Below are 16,285 nucleotides of genomic sequence, written 5' to 3'. Positions count from 1 at the left end.
AATTTTTGGTTGATAAAATATTTCATATAAAACATTATTTGATTATTTGCTTTTTATGTTGATTTTGTATTTACTGGTTATGAAATTTTAAAAAAGTACCACAATTTTAGACAAGAATCAAAAAATAATAAACTATATTATTTTATTCAAATTAAGAAAATGATAAACTGTTTAAAAGCTATATTTAAAGCAAGTTATGAGCTGAATAAAATAAATCAGTAAGGAAATTAATTAAATTATACGAAAATCGATTTGAATATCACAAATAAAATAAATTATTTTGCAAATTAGAAAAATCAAAATCGATTTGCGTGTATCCAAATAAAATAAATTATCCTGGAATAAAATTGAATATGATATGACTAAATGAAAATGTAATACATTTATGATTTTTCTTGCTTAATAGTTGAACAATGCATTTATTTTTTGTAAAAATTCTTCAAATTTAAATGCCGACCAGTTTTAGAACACAACTATTTCTTTATTAAGACGTAAAAATAAACTAGAATAAATATTTATATCTTATCAAAGCTTTATACTATACTCGTATTACAAGTACCTAAAATACATCTATTCCAAAACCGGTTAGCATATAAATTTTAATTTAGTGATTTTATACAAGATAATTACGTTCCCGCGTACAAAGCTTCGACCTACTGTATGAAGTAGTGTACATTTAATTTTTTAGTCCTAAGAACAGGTCTTTCTAGTGAGAATAAATCTAAAAACAATGTTTTATACATACTTTTTGCATATTTTTTTTCCAAAAATCATTAAAAATATAAGGTGTTTACGTAAGTAATTTACGGTTTTTTCCAAATTGAAAAGTAGCACCAAAAGTAAAAACCGAATGGTTAATATTATAAGTAATTCGAAAGATAATTTTCTGCTTTATACGATGTTGTGTTTGCTTTTACGTTAAATACAATATTTCATTTGATGACAAGCCTACACAATAAAATGTTTAAGTAGACTAAAGTGAGTATTTTCGACAGCTCCTCCTGTTTGCGTTCAATTAAAGCTGCTCGCCATGCGCAGTATATGGTGAAGATGCTTTAAATTATTGACATTTGTTGGTGTTAAAATAAGTTCTGTCCGTTTTTTTTTCAAATGAAGAGATCAAGAGGACAAAACAAAGAAAAATTACAACAAAATACATTAGTTTACAATAATAATAAAAAAAGTCAAAAATTCGTGGCATCTTCACCTCATACTGCGCAAGTATTACGAGCAGCGATGGCAGCTTTATTCTTTGGTTTGAACGCGAGCAGAAGGCAGCGTCGTAAATGCTCACTTTCGTTTACTTGACATTTCATTTTGAAGGCTTGTTATCGAATAAAATGATATTTTTACCGAATAGCACAAGCACACATTTTTTTAGATAACAAAAAAAAATATTTCGAATGACGTTTAACCAACCATTTAGTTAAACATTTGGTGCTTATTTTTTAATTTGGAAAAAAAACGGACACAACTTATGTCAACACCTAATATATAAAGATTTATTATTACGCTTTAGGTTGGCTTTATTCTGTTTATGACTTTTGACCTTTATAAATGTTTATCTTACTTAACTGCGGATGGATTGAGAATAAGAATGATCATAGATCGACCTATTCCAATACCTATAGAATTAGGTAAGTAAAACCTACAGAATTAGGCTTTCGGGACGTGTTGAGAGTTGGTAACAAGCCCCCTACTTTGTCCCCCCAACCCATTGACACCCGTACATATAAACAAGTTTTAGCTTTTAAATGATGATTATTTTCTTATCCGCACTCTGCGGTGCATATGGCAATCCATAGGCACTCTGCATTGGGATATCTGGATTATTTGTATGCTTCAAATGTATGCTTCAGGTGCCAGTCCAGGGACAGTAAAATATTGCAATGGCAATCCTTACTATACTACTCAGGCGGACTTATCTCTGATTGATTTCCTTTTTTTAGGGCTTTTACCTAAAAATAGCCATGTAAACAAAAACACTTGTGCAGAATTATGGTTCTATTCCACATACAGAACTGTATTCTTCATCCACCTAGCCACATAATTCCCTACCATTTTCCATGCCTATGATTTTAGGAGAATGCAGAATGCTGGCTACGAACTCACCCAGATGCTTACGAGTCATGGTGGGTTTATGAGCTACCTGCATCGCTTCAAGCTCTCCGAGACCGACAGCTGCCCATGCGACGATGAAACTCCTCAAGATGTCCCCCATCTGTTGATGCATTGCCCTCCTTTTAGTTTTCAAAGACAACAGCTGGAGGCGCGATGCAGAAGCTTGGGTGAAGACATATGCGACATCCCATCGGTAATAGGTAATAAAAAACTCACACGAGAGGTAGTATCGTACATGGTCAATTGGTAAAATAAAACAAAGTAGGGAAGAAAATGCCAAACACTCCTCTAGTGGAACGGAAGGCCTGTTGGCTACTGCCAACAGGCCGGCTTCTCCTGAAGAGTTTTAAGTGGTTTCCTCTCCATGTCTGCAAATACTGAGAAGTTTCTGATTGGCCCACGTAAGTATATCCCTCCTGATCCCAACAGTTTAGATAAATTTAAAGAAATTTTAATGCAGAATAATCCACTTTTAAAATATAAACCTTGTATATTATAAGCAAGGAAAATACTCGTAATAAAGCAACTCATGTATAAATTTGTGAAAAAATCATAAATTAAAAAAACCTTAAATTCCTTAATGTTTTACAGTCATTCTGATGCCAACAAAGAGAGGGAGTTATTGATCACTGTCAAAAGAAGAAAAGTTTCATACTTTGGTCACATATTCCACAATGAGAAGTATGTCCTTCTTCAACTTATTATGGAAGGAAAGATAGAGGGCAGGCGGGGTATGGGATGGAAAAGAGCATCATGGCTCAGAAATTTCAGACAGTGGTTCGGTGTGCCGGATGCGGCAGCGCTGATTAGGACTGGCCCAGGATCGTGGTGAATTCAGAAAAATGGTCGCCAACTTCTGGTAGGAGTGGCAAAAGAAGAAGAAGAAGATGCAAACTAATTTTTTGCTAGTTACTTTGCTGTGTGTCATTTGTGGGTACTCTGACGGTAATATGTGACAAAAACCGATGATTTTTTACTTAATTACAAGAAAACAAAACAAAAACAGTAAGAGTTGACAGGGAGGATAGAACGCCAACTTAGTCAATACATGCCTAACTTCTTAAATTTTCATACATATTTTAATGTACGCGTGACGATTATTCCGACTTCGACGCGTCTATATTCAAGTATTTGTAAAGTTTGTTAATGACGTTTCTTCAACAGCCATACATGATGCAGGGATCTCGACACAGTCGTACGTAGTTTTACCAGACATTCGCCCGAAGGATCGCATATCGACAGCATTCAGCCAATCCTTGTTTTTTTAATTCCATACTTCGCTCGCATACATAAGGGTTGACCCCATGACTCCATTGTGAACTGCTTATTTTGCCTCCTGCAACAAACACTAGATAATATAAAGTATTATGTAACGTTAAATTATCGAATACTGATAGTGTTTCTAGTGCTTATACAAAGTTGCTTCAATCTTTACTTTTTTTCAAAACCAGCTGAATATAATCACTCTGTAACTAAAGAGAAATCAACAAATATGTTTTTAATAAAATTTATTAAAACAAACATTAGTTAATTAATATACCTGATATTAAAAACTGCGCGTTTACAGAGCATGTAACGTGTCATTATCTGGTTTAAGAGATCGCTTTATATAGTCAAACGTTAAGTAATCTGCCTATATTTAAATACAGGTAAACGTAGCGTCGTTTTGCGCCGGGGTTCCGTTCCGAGAGACACCGGCGTAAAAAAAATCAGCGTAAAATGAACACAAATATAATGAAAGATATAAGGTTAGGTTTCGTGTCAAAATTCTAAGAACAATCTAACATGTTTATTTAATACATCATATTCATATTCATATTCTATATAATAAATACTCACTAGTTCGTCGGTACTAAATTAATTTCTCACACTTTTAAAAAAAAAGCGTAAAATTCATATTCTTTGATTATTGCTTCCTTTCTTGCATAGCATAAACTACCAATATTTGAATATTCTTTCAATTTAAATAATAATAAAATAAAAAATACAATCATAACTTTTTATTTTTCTTAAAAACAAAATGAAAAATCAACTTTAAAACAATTTCGCATACACAATAGGCTGCTCGCGTACACGGTAATAGAATAAAACAATGTGTAAAAGTGTGTCTGCAATTAGAATGGCGGCGCCTACTGGCGTCTGGTGTTGGCTGAACCGGGGAATCTCACGCCGGCACTAACCGGCGTAATTGTAAATCAGCGTGAATCGAACTGGCGCGAAATGACGTTTACCAGTATTTATGTTTCTCTAATTCTTTCACCTATCATAGATTTTAGGACATTTGAATTAATCATCATCATCATCGTCATAATAATTTCACTTTTTACGCACAGTGGTGCATATGTCGCTGCATTGGTAAACCAAAAACAGCGCATTAAGAACATCTGTTACATGAAGGTAAGGTTCGCTTCAGGTTTCAGCCGAGGAAAATGAAATACTACAGTTTAAGCAATCTTTAGAATCAGTATTTTATGTTTTCCCGTCAGAAATCGGATCCAGGACCTCAAGAACAGTAGGCAAATGAGTCGATCACTACATAACTCTAGTCCATTACCTTATTCAGGGTTTTTACTTGAATGGGGCCATTGAGTCGAAAACATTCGTAATAGGTTCTGGTTATATTTTAAACAGAGAACTGTATTCTACAATTCTACATACCTGCAACTCGATTACAATGGCTAGTTGTCTGTTATAATGGACGCGATAAAAAAATCTCAGCTCGATTGTTTATTGTTTTAGCGATTCAAATTGAGCACCGGCAAACAATTCTCTATCGGGAAAAGTAATATTTTTTAATATTGCCACACTTCAATCTCATGCGTGACAACACTAATATTAAATGTTATTACTAAAATTATTTACATTTTAGAAATTACGAAATTTGACACCGCTTAATTATTATATAAATTAAGGAATGTAAAATACTCGAAACAAATTTGTTTTAAATATTGTATCAATTGTTTGTGGGCATAAATGATTTACATATTTTTTAAACTCAATTTGAGACAAATAAAATACAAAATTATTTAAACACGGTTAATAATAAATTATGACGGCAATGTTGTGTATATCATGATAGTTTATGAATTAATCAAGACAAAGCAAACAAGCTTAACATCTTTGTTAGTAATTAAAATATGTAAAAATGTAGTTTAAGTTTCTTTAAACCTTACAATGTGAAAAACAAAAGATAAATGGACAAAAAAAAAATTCACACGATTATATGAAACTCGACTCGCGTTGAATTTGACGTTTGGCATCAGACCATATACGTAAACATCCTAAACTAATCCACTTCCACTATGATCGGTCGAAGTGATACATATCTGTGATGGACACAGAGTCATAAATAATTGTATAGACTTTAATATTTCCATGTCGGGTCATTCTTTGACTCCGTTGAAAATGCATACAATGAAAGCATCCACCCCTTTCCCGAAACTGTTCATAAAGACTTGAGTCTTTCTTCAGTTTCGCATATCAATATCAATTTTTTTTTTTTTTAAACTAATTAAGCGAAAATTTAATATTTCTTTACAATCAAACCGCGAAAATAACAAAACAAATAAACTTTAAAAACTTTCATTGTACCCCTCACTGCAGTTTTGTCAGTTTGTGATCAATCAAATACACATGGTCAGCACAATCACCCTTTTCTAATTTCCCAGTATTACAGTGGAGGAATACAGTGTTAGTTCTAAATTGAGACCGCGGCCGTACGCTCCAGATCCCGCATCGGAAAGGAAGAAGAACGTAGTAATACAAACAAATCAATCAAACGACACGAAACCCAAATACATATAGGAAACATTAGAATAATTTGCCCTATACAACATGCACTCAATCAACAGATCTATAACAAATCACAGTGGAAAATCAAATCATCAAGACACTACCGGCAAAATCCTAACACAGATCCTAACACGATCCCTATCGAACTCAGGCGAAATTACTTTTCTTCATAGTACTGAATTCCTCGCAAAAACCATTTTCCTAATACCAACAGTAGAAACAATCCTATGCAAATACCTTAATCGTCCTAACAATCTCACAGACCTTAAAGCAGACGAAACGGGTCCTAGAGCATGGTCGGCGCGTGGTTCTCTTGAGTTAGTCTACTATTTAGATTTGTAATTTACCATTTCTCTTCTATGGGACAAAAACAACACAGACGGACAAGAGTTCAGTTCAGACAACCAATGCTAGTACCCAAGTATGCATCCTTTTATCTTAAACTGATTTAGTACTCATGGTAGGCCTTTACCCAGTTCCTCCCATTTTTCTACCCATTCGCTGACAAAATGAAAAAATGCTTTGACGTTAGTTGGATTAGCCAATAAGCTTGGATTCCACATCGGCCTCGTCACCTCTGTCAAGCCGTTTAGCATGTTTTCCCTTTCAGTATCTAAAATCGGGCAATGCCATAGGATATGTTCAGCCGTCTGACGGGGCTCCCCGCAAGTACATTCAGGATCTCTTACTAGTGCGAGGTCATATAGTTTTGACCTAAACTCACCATGTCCAGACAACATCTGGACAACACAGTGATCCAAGTTAATTTTTTTAAGGCTTAGTCTTTTTCGTATGTCCGGAAAAAATGTATGCGTCCAGCGCCCCGTCAGAGATGCATCCCACCTAATTTGCCACTCGTCAATAGTTTTTTCTGTTATTCTTTTTGTCAATGGTTTTAATCTACTACCCTCTCGGTGTTGAACACTGATGTCAAAATATGTAACCAACTCACCTTTTTTTAGTAGTTTCACCGCAACAGATTCCATTACCTCTAAGTCTGCCGGAAGTTCCCCGGCCAGGACAGGTAAAGCGGCTGTGGACACAGTTCTATAAGCACCCGTGAGTGCAATAAGAGGGGCTCTTTGGCCACTCAGGAGGGTCCTGTAGACGCCACCAGAGGATGCACGATGAGCCCAAACTTTAGCAGCATATGTTAATTGTGCGACATAAGTTCCTCGGTATATTAGTCGGACCCCATTACTTTTTATTCCCCACGTTGCTCGGCTCACCCTTCGTACTTTCATAAAAAGCGAAGACGCCTTTGAGGATATCATTTTGGCATGAGCCAAAAACGATCCTTGGGTATCCAAAAGGACACCCAAGTACCTTACATCTTGGAAAAATCGTATTCCCCGCCCACCCATCCTGATTGTGGGTTTTCTTCCTCTGTCAGAGATACCCTTCACCATGAGTCCCATAGTCTTTTGCGGTGAGAATGTTAGTCTGTTCCTATTTCCCCATTCTAAAATTAGTTTAAGTGCCTCACACCCCCTAATTTCCAACTCCCTTCTACTGTCTCCTGACAAGAGAAGAAGAGCGTCGTCTGCGTAAGCCACCATATCGCTGCCTGCCGGAAAAGGTAAACGCAGCAAGTCATCAAATAGTATGTTCCATAGTGATGGCCCCAGGATAGAACCCTGTGGACAACCCATGGTCGTCGTTCTACACACGGTTATGGATCCGTGGACTACAGATATGGATCTATCACTAAGGTAGCTCCGGATGATCCCAAAAAGTTCCTTCGGACAACCTCTGGATTTTAATTTTGTCAATACCATCGGCCACCAGGCGTTGTCAAATGCACCGGAGATATCGAGGAATATCCCACAGGCAAATCTCGCCCGGCAATCATCTCTCCATTTGCTGGCACGAAGTATGGCATCCTCCGTAGACCGGGCTCTAGTAAAACCGTACTGCTTTGGAGAGGGAGCAGAGAGCCAGCCTTCCAACCTATTTCTAATGAGATTTTCAAGAATTTTACCGAGAGCTGGGAGGAGCGTTATTGGCCTGTAAGCCTTGGGATCAGATTCCTTTTTATCCGTACCCTTTGGGATGATCCGCAGCAATCCTACTTTCCAAACTTTTGGGAATATCCCTGCTTTTAGACATAAACTCATCAGAGTTGTGAATTCACGCCTGGCAAAGTACCATACGTTTCTCACAATTTCTCCGTTAACTCTGTCAATACCAGGTGCCTTTTTTGGTCCGAGGGATTTTATGATTTTATCGATTTCACCCTCCGTGACAACAGACACCTCGATATCACTGGCACTAGGGTCAACGACGCTGATTCTTCTGACCAGAGTGTGGTACGGAGAATCATTTACTTCACAGTCTTGTGGAATCAGTGAATCTAAAAGAGCCTTCAAGGTAGACTCGATAGTGGAGGTAGTTAAATTACCAACAATCACGTTGTTCAAATATTTGTCCGACCCTTTTCCATTCTTGTTTAGTACACTGGTTAGGCTCCAAGGATCCGCGTTGCCCATCTCAGTGATCCACTTTCTCCAATTCGTTTGCTTAGCTTTTAAAATGGCAGCACGATAGGCGCGCCGCGCAATATTTACCCTATTTTTATACTGTTCGAGCACGTCTGCGGAGATCACCTTACTGAGGGCAACTCCCAACCTACGGGATGCCCTTTTGAAAGAACCTTTTAGCGAGGTTAGTTTCTCGCTCCACCAAGGTGTCTTTAACCGTCCGCTAGGTCTAGATCGACCTAAACTCGAATCAGCTGACCGGGTCACACAGAAATTAAAAAAATCCCCAAGTGTGACGTCCCCTCTAGCCGCTCTAACGTCAAAGTTTAATAACTGGTCCGAAAGATCCTGACCAAATCGATACCAATCCGCAGATCTAGTCTTATAAGACCAAGTGTCCGTCCTTACCTGGCTTTGTGTTTCAATTCCAATACAAAAAGTTATTAATCTATGATCGCTAGACATCTCACCGGCTTGAACTGTCCACCTTGTAGTGTAGGTGGCAAGGCCACCCGAAACTAGGGTAAGGTCGATGTTGCTTTCTCCACATGGACCCGAAAACGTTTTCGGTTGACCTTCCGAGTTGAGCAAGATCAATCCAGATCCCATCACAAACTCTTCCACTGCATCTTGCCTCGGTGTGCGGCACCGCACCGTGTCGAACCAGATCGCAGAACGTGCATTAAAGTCTCCCCCAATTATGAATTGGGCGTGTCGGTAAGATAGCATTACTGACTGCAGACCCCGGACATGGGGTCCAGCATGTTGGTCGTATTTCAGATATACCGAGACTACCACCAACTCAACACCTCCTAGGTCGAGGGAAATGCAAAGTCTGTAGTCATCAGACAGGTGATGCAACAGCAACGGTCTAAGAGAGCGATTCCAGATTGCTATACCTGCACCGGGGCAAGTACCTGTTTCCAAGACCGTAATATCCTCGCCCAGGTATACAGTCCTGCCTAAGACAGTGTATTGCTCCTGAATGAGAATTAAATCTAGTTTATGTGACTCGAATACCCGATGCAACTCAAGAGTCGCAGCCCTAGATCTGCCAAGATTCACCTGCCCAATTTTTAGGTTAACCTTGTAAATCCCCATAATTGGTTTGTCTTATGTATGCGTTTACAGCGGCCAGATATGCTGGGCACTCCTGTGATCCCGTTAGGTGGTCGTTGGGCTTTTTAAATCGCGTGCAGGTGGCACACTTACTTGGGCCACTCTTATTCGGGCAGCCTGTATCAACATGGCCAACACCAGCACAATATTTACACACCTCCTCTTTCTGTGTGCAATACTTGCCAACATGACCATACATTTGGCATTTGAAGCAACGGATGGCCCCAATGTAGTCTCTTGTTCTACAGCTATTCCATCCTACTATGATATGTCCCTGTTCAACAAGGACAGACCTGACCTCCGGGTGTACAGAATAAATGCAACCAACCACGGTACGGTCCCGTGGGCCAAAAAGTGCTATTCTTCTCGTAGTTTTAATAACATCCTCTTTTGAAATATTAAGACGATCTCTTAGGTTGGTCTCATACATTTGCTCCAGAAACTCATCCTCTTTTATGTCTTTGGGGACGTCATAAATGACAACCCTTGGTTGTTTCCCTTTAGGTTCAACTAGGTTGAAACCATGACTTTTCAATCTATCCGTTGCTTTCTTAATTTGACCAAGCCCGTCCTTATTAGAGGTCTCTATTAAGATTCCCGCTTGCTTTATTTTGCGGACTCGCACTGGAACAAAGCCATCTTGCTTGGGATCCAAAACTTTTTTGAGAGTGTTTTGGGTCTCTTCCGCCGTTGTTCCTTCTGGTTTCTCTGGATATATGAGAAGTGTTGGTCTAGAGGGCACAATTACTCTTTCCTTACCTTTGCCCGTTTTCAGGGCTAATGCGTATGTTCCCTTGATATTGGCACCACTTACGTTAGCAGGCTGGGTACTTCTTTCCTCCTGATTTGAGAGAATACTTAGCATTCCCTCAAGCCTCCTTCTTTCCCCTACCTCCCTCTCAAGACGAACTGCTAATTGTCCAACCGCTTCGAGAATATCCAAATTCGCTCCTTGTATACCTGCCCTCAAGTCTGAGTTCAGGCGAGCCTTCTCCATTGTTATGATCTTTTCTATGATTGCTATTCCACCTCTGACTAATATAAGCTCTTTACAAGGAGCATTTGCAATCCCCTTGTCATCCTTTTCTTCACTCCCTTTTTCATTCTGATTCTCCCTCTCATCAATTCGCTTACTATCTTCTACTCTCACCCTGTTCTTATTGCATTCTTTCTCCCTATCAACTACCTTTTCTCTCTCCTTCGCATTTCCCCTTTCTTTCTCCCTCTCCCTATCCCTCTCCCTTCTGGTTTCCCTTCTTGCCTCCTTCTTTGACGGTGATATGGAGGGGGTTCTCTCCTTCCTCAGTCTCTTCAGGTTGATCTGCCCACCGCCATCCAGCGTTTCCGCATCTGCAGGAGGTGACCGCCTCAGGGACGTTCTTGGTGTGAAAATGTTTTGCTCATTCCCCCCACCATCATCCTCAGAAGAGGATGACATTTCAATAGAAATTTAAAGTAATATGAAAATCAATAAAAATCAAAAGTATACACTTGGTTTAAATTTAATAAGAATAAAAAAAAAATAAAATAAAAAAAATAAAAAAATAAAAAAAAAAATAAAAAAAAATAAAAAAAAAAATAAAAAAAAAAAAAAAAAAAAAAAAAAAAAAAAAAATAAAAAAAATAAAAAAAGTATATTTACATATATTTTAAAATTAAAGATAATACTTACATGTAGGTACAGTTCATTTTGATGTTAATTATGATTAGTTCAGCTAAATATATATATACATAATTATAGTTTATAAGTACTTACCACTGTTTCCTGTTCGGGAGTAAGTCTAATATGAAAGGTATGTTGATTGATATCAAATAAAAATAAGTAATTAAAATTAAAAAAAAAAAAAAAAAAAAATATATATAATAATAATAATAATAATAAAATAAAAAAAAATATATAAAAAAAAAAAAAAAAAAAAAAAAAAAAAAAAAAAAAAAAAAATGTATATTCACATATATTTTAAAATTAAAGATAATACTGACATGTAGGTACAGTTTATTTTGATGTTAATTATTAGTTCAGCTAAATAATTATAGTTTATAAGTACTTACCACTGTTTCCTGTTCGGGAGTAAGTCTAATAAAAAAGGCATGTTGATTGATATCGAATAAAAATAAGTAATTAAATTATTTAAAAAATAAAATAAAAAAAATTGAGTAAATGTAAATAAATAAAAAGGAAGCTTAACGAATATGAAAATTATTTTACGAAATTTTTAATGATTTCGAATGGCTCAAAATTTAAGAAATCAATGTAATATTTACTTTAAAACTGCTGTTTAGATGTACTTTAATAATGCAATAAGTTTAAATAAGCATCTTACTTAAAACTATTTACTATAATAAACAGATATTCATAAAATACAACTGAACGCCTCACGTAGTAACTCGGCTTTCTTCGCAACGAGAATCGGCGAGGCGAAGTAAGTATCATGTAGGGGTGTACCCACATTTACACATTACGCTCGGCTTAGCTCGTGTTCCCTCGGCTTTACTCGGCACAAGGTACTGGGCGAGTCTAAGTTTGCTGTCGGAGGTGTGTACCCACTTGATAATAAGTTTTATGAAGACACTAAAATCATTAAAAACACTAAGAGAATATCCTAAAACACAAAAACCAATAACCCGAGCGTGCACAGCAGAAAGAACTGGATCGGGTAGTGGGAATAATTGTTTAAAACTAGCACTATATAAAATTAGAGAACGGTTTTTTTTTGCGAGAGCAAAATAATAAGTTTTATGATAACACTAAAATAACTAAAAACACTAAAAGATTACACTAAAACACAAAACAAATAACACCAGCGTGCGCGGCAGAAAAAACTGGACCGTGTAGTGGGGGTAATTGTTTAAAATTAGCACTATAGAAAATTAGAGAACGGTTTTTTGCGTGAGCGGCATAAAGTTGTGGCGGTTTAAACGGCTGTTTGAACTGAACTCATTGAACTGAAATTTGAACTGAACTCACTGAAAACATTTGAACTGAACTCACTGAAAATGCATAGATAAATATTATATACATTTAATAATTTTTGTATGATGAATGCTGCGAGCAAAGGTGTTGAATATCCAGACTCTCGTCACCGCCCGCGCGTGAGGGTTGGGCGATGGGGGGTTTGTTTGGCCACTTAAGGGGGTGAGACGCCCTCCCAGTGAGCTAAAAATAGATCCGGCAGCAGTGAAAAGAAAAATAGCCCTCGTGCCTAGAACGAGCGAACATCCCTCGCCATTTCCCTACTTCTCCGTATGGTATCACTTTAAGGAAATGGGCAACAGCAGCTTAATATAAGATCTCGATTAAAATTAGTTTATTACTATCATTTTACTTTTCCCTTTCCCCGCCTAATGGTACATAGGGCACTGCATTAGTACACCAACCACACCGTATCTTGATAGTTTTTGTTACATAAAGGTAAGATGATCAGCTTTACTCTTCAGGTCCCAGTCCAGGGACTACTAAATATTTTGGTAAAAAAATACCTCAATATTAAAATCATATACTAATTTGTGTATACTAATTGCAATATATAAATGTAAATAGGATTATTAGATATAAAAATGGGAAGTAATTTAAAATCTTCAAATGATTTGTTAAATGTTTTTTGTAAGGTAGTATTGAAAGTTTTGTATAAAAACTCAATTTCAATGACAAAATTTTAAGTTTTGAAAATAGCTCTTTTGACGTTGATTTCAATATTTACAAAAAACTGTTTACCGTGAAATTAAACTTCAAAGTCCATTCAAACCATCGAAATCTTATTTACTATTTTATGACCTAAATACTCTTGCTCTTTAGCATATTTTAATTAAGAGAAAAACAATTTAGAAGTTCGTTTTAAGTTTAAGACGTTTCCCTAATAAACGTCACAGATATACACAATTATAAGTTTTCAGAAAACTCCTACAGAAAATGTTAAATCAAAATGAGGTCACTGGAAAACCTTGTAAAATGGACCATTACAAAAATAAAAGAATTGAAAAAAAATAACTCCAAATATAATTTAAAAAAAACTATTTTTTACTTACCAAAGAACCCAAACAACAACATTTAATTATATATATTTTTAAAAAACCCCTATTTTTCGCTATTAACTCAGTAGTTTTATTATTAACTCTTTACCTTTTATCCGTTTAGGTTAAAAATGTACAATCTTTAAATTACCAACGAACTGTAAATAAGCAGTTCAGTAGATTTATTTATTATTATAAATTTAAAAATATCTAAAAAACACGCAATAAAAATTATGCATTAAAAAATATCTCAACGCGCCTTGGCGCAGTTGGTTAGACGGCCAACCGCGAAACTGGCGTCGCGGGTTCGATTCCCGCCAGTTGCAAGAATAAAATCAAAGAAATATTTTTTTCTCAAACGGTCTGGGTGTTGCGGTGTATTTTTCATTACCTTCTTCCATATCTACTTTATCCCACCTGACTGATAAGCCTCAAAATAGAGGCTTAGCGGGTTATTCAATTTAAAAATATAAAAAAACCAAACGATATTGAATTCACTGGTAAAAATTAGTTATATCCGATTATATATAAAAAAAATAAGATTATTGTTCAGTTTGTTTTCATAAATCTCGATTACCTTAAATAATGTTTATTTCTAAAAATTATTTCTCCCATTTATAAAAGTTCTGTTCTTGTATTTGGAAATGGTACTTTACATACATTTAGGGGACAGTCTATTTTTTTCTTCTTACATTATTACGGTACTATTTTCATTGAAAGATACAGTTAAACCAAAAAAAGTTAACTTGAGAACGTTTAAACTTAAATAATAAACAACTAGCAAAAATGTTATTGATTACCAGTTGGCCAGATAAATCAAATAAAAGGAATCACTTTTAGCAGAAGGAAAGAAAATACACATAAAAGATGTATATACATACCAAAAAGATTTTGACTTTACGGACAAAACTCGTCGATCTTTTAGCCATAAAAAATAATACTTGATTTTAAATATGCAGAACATACATTTTTAATGAACAAACATTATTAAGCACTTAAGAGACATTACACAGTATAAATATTTTTAACGAGAATGAATGTGGTGCCCTATATTTTATTTGCGTCGTACCTGCTTATTTAATTTATTTTTTTTCGGAAAAACACACTGAGCTTTTATTATAGAGGCTTGTCAGCAAATGGGAAGACAGAATATGGAAGGAAGTTATAAAAAATACACCATAACACCCAGACTAATTGAGAATAAAATCTTTCTCGGATTTTCATCTAGCTAGCTGGAATCGAACGCCGTGACAGTTCAACGTTCTACAGTTTTTTTTTTTTTTTTTTTATATATTTGGACCCCTGTATTTAGTATTAGTAGCCTAACGTGTCATGTACAAGGCTTAGGTACTCGGAAAAAAACGTTTTTGTTTGTTTTGGAAATGGGATGTTCTATCACTGATTTTGGTTTACTACCTTCATGAGTTCAATCATCATTGTTACAAAGTCCAAGAACAATGGCGCGTGATAACTACTTTTAATGACAGTGTGAATATCTGTTAAGGATATTCCATCTTTTTTGCATTCTGTTTCAAGATTATGGCGTTGTAAACTGAAAAATGGGCACTGAAGTAACAGATGTTCGATACTCTGTGAAGAAATATCATCGCACGGACAATAGTCATCATTCCTTAATTTAAACCTATATAGGTAACTTCTCACAGCTCCGTGTCCGGTAAAATTTGGGTCGTTTCGAAAGTATTTTAGTGATGACAACGGAAGTTTGCTGCATTAACCAGCGTTGGGAAAAACATTTTTGTGATTTTACCTGTAGAAGAAGCACGGTAATGATCCTCTTAACGCTGCTGCGTCTTTTGTTTTATACAGCGTTTAGCAAAGCTAAGGGGAGTTCAACAGTTAGCCGTCTGTACAACTATGCCACTGCGCCTGTCGTATGAATTTTTATATGCCTTAAGTAATAGTTTATCTATGGAAGTGGGGCGGATATGGGTACTGGATATTAAAATTGTTCATCTTACTGAACGAAAGATCAAAGAGGATAGCTTCCCTTTATTCTTATTACTGGGTATTTTTATTTGATCATTTTTCTCATTCTACTTATATTTTTAATTTGTACGTGTTATGTATGCAATTGAAAATATTTTTTGAATGAAATAAATAAATAAAAATTAATTGAAATGATGATGAGTAGAAAATATGTTATGAAAATGTTGGAAGGTGTATTTTGAATGGGGTAAGTTGGTTAATGGGTTATTATTTTTAAATGTCACGCAGTAAATATAGAAACCTAAAGGTTGTGAAATTAATAAAGAGGCACGTCAATAACCGTCCGATGGAACAGTTTTATATAAGTAAACGTTGCAGTTAATAATAAAAAAACTTAATGGAGAGATTATTGATGACATTAAATATTTAATTTGATACAAAAGTAACGAATATAAAGTACATTTATTTATTCACACTTTATATAGGTAGATACGCATTTTGTATACATATGAGGGCGGGTATGTTGCCCTAAGGCGATTTTTTCCTACCTACTCAAATTGTTCAGTTTGAGAAAAAGTAAAAGTATATGAACATATTTTAAGTATATTAAAACGGAATCTTATTACTTAATTTAAAACAAAAATAAACTAAAAATCTGCACTACACTTTAAAGAGAGAAGGAGAAATGTAAAGAAAAGAAAAAAGAGAATAGAAAAACGAAAATATTTAGATAGTGACAAATTAATATGAATAAGGGAATAAAGATGTCTAGACCTATGACCAGTTGAATGGTGGAGTATTTGGCATTTGCAAAA

Source organism: Micrasema longulum, unplaced genomic scaffold (genome assembly GCF_059751315.1).
Source record: "Micrasema longulum isolate JH-2025_06_02 unplaced genomic scaffold, ASM5975131v1 h1tg000625l, whole genome shotgun sequence".
NCBI lineage: Eukaryota > Metazoa > Arthropoda > Insecta > Trichoptera > Brachycentridae > Micrasema > Micrasema longulum.
Note: the sequence above shows the minus strand (reverse complement) of the source record.